Source organism: Canis aureus, chromosome 18, assembly GCF_053574225.1.
Source record: "Canis aureus isolate CA01 chromosome 18, VMU_Caureus_v.1.0, whole genome shotgun sequence".
Taxonomy (NCBI): domain Eukaryota; kingdom Metazoa; phylum Chordata; class Mammalia; order Carnivora; family Canidae; genus Canis; species Canis aureus.
In genome coordinates, this window is record NC_135628.1 from 42,639,587 (window position 1) to 42,645,497 (window position 5,911).

The 5,911-nt window shown below is 38.9% G+C and overlaps 1 long non-coding RNA gene and 1 pseudogene across 1 annotated transcript; both read left to right on the forward strand.

Moving 5' to 3' along the window:
• The first annotated feature begins 559 nt into the window (after window positions 1-559).
• LOC144289278 (U6 spliceosomal RNA) lies at window positions 560-658 on the forward strand (annotated as a pseudogene).
• A 395-nt stretch (window positions 659-1,053) lies between these two features.
• On the forward strand, window positions 1,054-5,597 carry LOC144288357 (uncharacterized). The gene is made up of 3 exons (XR_013356302.1): window positions 1,054-1,247; window positions 4,735-4,846; window positions 5,263-5,597. It is a non-coding gene; the product is annotated as an uncharacterized LOC144288357 (long non-coding RNA).
• The last annotated feature ends 314 nt before the right edge of the window (window positions 5,598-5,911 follow it).

Below are 5,911 nucleotides of genomic sequence, written 5' to 3' on the forward strand. Positions count from 1 at the left end.
AGGCAGATTCACTCTTTGGCATTTGGGAGAATGATGGCGTTCCCAATGAGCCAGGGAGAAGAGGAGAAGAAATCCATGTGAAGAGTTTGTAGGGTGAATGTCCTGTCAATTCTTTACGGTATGCTGAATTTTGAGGGGCCTCGAGAGGAATTGCTGTGAGTAGTTGGAGATACAGATCTACGGTTGGAGAAGAAATCAGGCCAAAGCATGAGATTGCCTCAGAGTGAGGGGGATGAGGAGGGAAGGAGGAGGAAAGGGTAAGAACAAAGAACAAACCCGAGGGGACCCCAACTTCTAAGGGATGGATGGAGGGATAAAAAAATAATTGAAGAGGCAAAACACTTGGAGACACAAGGGGAACCAGGAGAAAGAAGTAACACAGAGCTCTGAAGAGAAGAGGACTTGCTTGCTGGAGATAGTAACCATTAGGGGCAAATGGACAAGAGAGGCATGTAGGACAGTGTCCATTGATTGGTCACTCAATGTTCTTACCCACCCTGGTGAGAGCAGCAGTGGGTGTAGAAATCAGAGGGCAGTGCATTAAAAAGGGAATGGGACCGTGCTCCCTTTAGGCAGAATGTAGACTAAAACTGGAACAATACAGAGAAGATCCCTGTGCAAGGAGGACATGAAAATCCACGAAGCGTTCCATATTTTTGTCTTCTGGAGGAGCCACTCTGGCAGGGCAAGCTTCTTGCATGCATTGCTTCAAGGCCAGGCCAGTGTGGCTGAGTAGATGGCTCCATGCGGGAAAGCAAGGAGCTAGAGTCCTATCTGAGGAAAATCAAGGTCCATAAAAGCAAAAAAATCTCCTTTCCTCCTATGCTTGTCATGTAACAAAGGTGTTTATTGTATAAAAAAGAAAAGAGAGAGAGAGAGAATAAGACCTAATGAATAGACTAAGTCATGTAGTCTTTTTTGTTGAGAATTTGATGATGAAAAGGTGAAATGTAAGGCATTAGCCCAGAAAAAAAGGAAGTTGAGCTAAAGAAAGAGTGGTTGTTTTTGTCACCGTTTTTTATTTCTTTAACGTCTGGTGGAGTCTTGAGCACATGTGTACCCAGAAGAGAAAGGATGGGTCACAAACAGGAGAGGAGGGGAAATACTGAGGAAGCCAGATTTTGAGGGCTCAAGGTGAAGGCCAAGACTTGGAAAGTGCTAGAAGTTTTTCTTCTGGGATGTTAGGGAAGAAAGAAGAATAGATTTAAGCCTAGAGAAGTCTGAAGATGGTGAGGAAGACCAAGTTGGTGAGTTGATGCCTGACAACCTCTTTTTTCTTGACGAAGCAGCTGGCGAGGAAATCTCTGAAAGTAAAGACAGAATGAACAGGCCTAGAGAGGATGTTGTTAATAAATACTAGTATCTTGTTTACTCCTTTAAACACATTGCTTCACTTTCTCCAGTGAGATCATTAAAGTCTTATCTCAAGAAAGGTGGTTAAATATGACAGTGGAAAATGCAGACCACAAACTTCTAGATACAGAAGAATCTGTGTAGCCGGACTAACACTGGGCTTTCATAGCTTTGCCTGGGGCTTCAGAAATGCTTTTGATAATGCTTCTTTGAAGCAACTCTGGGGTAAATTTGGGGTATAAGATTTAGAATTTATTTGGAGTAAAATAATCCAGTACTTGGTATGCTACCAAAAAAAAAAAAAAAAATCAAAGAAACAACAGCAAAAAACTGGACTTTGCCTCAGTATGGGAAATATCTTAAGCCTGCGAGACAATTGATGTGTCTCTCCAGCCTTTTTAGAAACTCAAACCACTGATTATCAGGTCTGGTGTGTGCTGCATGGTTGCCCTGAACAAATGAGCCTCAGACACAACCATAAAAGAAAGACATCAGACTAGACAAACTATCATTTAGAAAGAATTAAGACAGCCATATTGTATGCTTACCATCAGCTCATCTATGGCTGTTCTGGTGTCACTACTCTCCAGAGGCTACTTAATCTCATTGAGACAAGACAGCCAGCCTAATTGATACAGAAAATGAAAGCCCTTTGATCTCATATCAAACAGAGTCAGACTAAGAGAAGGATCCAGCAGGCAAGATGACTGTCTTCCAAAGGAGAATTAACACTGCAGGCAGGAAAGTAGGAAAGGATAATATCTTACTTTGGAATTCCATGGACTTGTTTTACTTAAGTAAGGACTGAAAAGTAATAGATTCATCTCAATGCATGAATAGGGGTTTTTTGCTCTTAGTGCTATGAAATCTTTCAAATTATCAACATTTCCAGATACGTATGTTATAGTAGTGATGAAAAGCACAATGGAAGTATAATTAATGTAAAAACACCTGCCTTTTAGCAGGTAACTATAAAGGACAGGTGTTTGTCAATGTCAACCTTTACTGCTATGATCTGCTGCCCCTACTAAAGAATTTCCTTAGAAGGGGTTTATTATTTTGTGATTTAAATAGCACTCATTATGCTTTATAAACAATTTAGGTAAGTACCCCAGCAAAAAAAAACTGGCTTTGCAATAATCAGAATGTCTATGAATATACTAACATGTCTTTAAAGCTATCAGAGCACTTATTCATGTATCAGGAAACTCATCAAAATTTGTGTTCTCTATTCTAATGCAAAAAGTACACACTTCAATAATCATATCAGTTGTATTTTACATACTTAATATAATGGTAGTTTTGAAAACCAGTCCAAGCCTGTGATTGTATAAGTAAGATAAAATAAGTTATGGTATTTAGGGGAAAAAATGACTAATAGTGTTTTCCTTTCAGATACAGAGGATTACTTGAAAAATAACATACTCTCTACTGTAGTTGGTTCTGCCAACTGGATCTCATTCTTGATGTATTAAAATGCCTTGAGTATCTGATATTTGGGAAAGCATATCCTCCCACTATTTGACACTTTCAAAGCTGAGAGACCATGAAAAAATACAAAAGAAGTTTCAGAAAGGAATCAAGGCAGAATATAAAATAACATCTTTTTCTTACCCAAGATAGTATCCATAATGATGAATAATCAAATCAACAACTAACAAATTAACATGTATTTGAAAGAACAACAAAAAATATATATGGCTGATGGTATATAGTATCTGGATGTCTTCAAAATAAGTTCTGGCCCTCTTGGGATTTTTCTTTTCTTTTCTTTCTTTCTTTTTTTCTTTTTTCTTTTTCTTTTCTTTTTTTTTTTTTTAAGATTCTCTTTATTTATTTGAGAGAGAGCAAGAAAGCACAAGCTGGGGAGAGGGAGAAGCAGTCTTCCAGCTGAGCAGAGGCCTGATGCGGGGCTCTATCCCAGGACCTCGGGATCATGATCTGAGGCAAAGGTAGATACTTAACCGACTAAGCCACCCAGGTGCTGCCCCCCCCCGCCCCCCCACCTCTTTTCCATTTTAGATTTTAAGGGATTTCTCTTCCAGGAATTTACAAGCCCAGACTTTAAACTTTTGGACTACTCAACTGTCAACTTCATTTTCCTCTTCATTTAAAATTGACACCAGTTCTCTGTTCCACCATCTTAAAGGCACCACAGCTGTCGTTTACTGAATTCACATGAGACCCACTTCCATCTTTCTAAATGAATATAGCACCTGGCTTATGATCTTCCTCCACATCCTCATTCCTCATCACCACTTTCTGACAACTTCACAATTCATTCTGGGGACCCATCAGTTACCTCAGCTGTGGAGTCCCATGATCTTATTCCCTGCAATCCTCTAACTCCACTCTACTCCAGCCACAGACCAGCAGGATCATTCCCTGAATTTAAGCATTACAGGTACTTGGAATGTTTGTTTTATATACCCAACCCCATGTGTACCACTGAACTCTTCCCCTTCCTAACCTTCTCCTGGCTTTCTACTCACTGAGTTCAATAAACACTAAATCCTTTTTAGTTTATTTATTTTTTAAATATTTTTTAATTTTTATTTATTTATGATAGTCACAGAGAGAGAGAGAGAGAGAGAGAGAGAGGCATAGACACAGGCAGAGGGAGAAGCAGGCTCCATGCACCGGAAGCCCGATGTGGGATTCAATCCCGGGTCTCCAGGATCGCGCCCTGGGCCAAGGGCAGGAGCCAAACCGCTGCGTCACCCAGGGATCCCCATGTCCTTTTTATTTTAATCCATCCATGAACCCTCTTCTCAGCCCATTACGCCCCTGTCCACCTACACCCCTGTCATATTCTTGTGACCCACTGTCAGTGGGCAAACCCACATCATACATGCTATTTAGTTTTTCCATGTATGCCCAGGAGCATGGCTGGAGGAAAGCTGAGAGTACTCTGGCTCACTATACCATACTCACACTTGCTTTCCTTGTGCCACAATGCCAACAACAGTCCCCGACTCGGTGCCAGGAACATTCTCCCAGACAGCTATACACACATAGTTCTCTCTCCTCAAAATCTCTCATATCTTTCCTATAAACATTCATAGCAGAGACTTCCCGAAGCAATTGAATGTAACTGGTCTGGTATCCCCTCCACATCTCAGCATACACCTGTCTCTTCATTTAACTTCCCTTAATTTCCAACTGCTTCAAAGCTCTTAAGCCATTTCTCTGACTTCCAATTCTATATTTGTAACTTCAAACTCTCTCCAGAAGTCCAATGTCACATTAACAACTTTTTATAACGTGTCCCCAAGTTGAGTACTGAGCTGACACATGGTAAGTATTCAGTAGATATTTATGAAATGAATGAGGAAATAGATAAATCTACACCTGGATGTTTTACTTCCAATTTGACTCTAGATAAGGGAGGAGAACTTTGTCAAGAGGAAAACTGCTTTCTGCTTCCTCCACTCCAACTCTTGCTAGTACCTTCAACTCTAGTCTTTGGTGCTCAGTTGATTTTTCAACAGAGGTGGGTTTTTGGGGGGGAGTAATTGAAACATGGAACCAGACCCACATATGATTACTCTAAATGAAATAAAAACAACTTGATTTCACACACAGTGTTTTAAAGGGCAATAGTTACTTCAGTACACACTATACATAAAGTAACTTACTTATAAAATCAAAAGGACATCACATCATCCCTAAACCATCCTGATCACTAGCATTATTTTGCTGCATTCGAATTCTTACTGCCTGATGACTACTGTTTTTGTGTTTTTCAGATGTATAGGAGCTTTATGACAGTATAAAAATAGTTACCCACCACATCGGTCTATATGTTTTCCTACATGCTGGTTCTATTATGTATGCTATTTTAAATTTCTTATGAACTTGTTAAAAATATGTGTTTATAAATTGTATCTGTTTTTCTGGTTTCTTCAGCTATGATTTTTTCCCCGTCTAATATGGATGGATTCCAGAAAACCCAGAAACAATATCTAACAAGATCAGAGCAGAGGAAGGAGAGGAATAGCAAATAAACATTTTCCAGTGTCGAGTTAGGAAGATATTCGATCTTCCAATGTGCTCAACAAATGGGTTTAATAATGCACATTTCGGTATAAAACAGTTCACAACAGAAATATTTGCTACTCAGCCCATTTATCCTGGGAATTACACAACATGGACCATTTTCAATAACTCTTTTCATTATAATGATTTCCTCCTGCTCAAGCAATGGAGATGTACAAACCATTTTGGTCTAGAAATGTAATAATGTCGAGATACAAATGTATTAAAGAAAAATTAAAATACAATAATTTTCATCACTTTGGGTCAATGTTATATTGTCTTTCTCAAGGTACTTTAGCCTTCTAAAATTTTTTCAACCAGAATATAAGATTGCTTTTTATTCAGAACCCATACAACTAGATAACTTGACAAAGTATATTTATTTAAAAGTCACAGAAAACTACTGGCAGACCAAAACAAGAGATGAAGATATATTTTTAGGGCACCAGTTGGTTTCTCTTAATTTTGTAAATTAAAGATCTTGAAGTGCCTTTTGAATCATAAAAAATAATATAGTTTG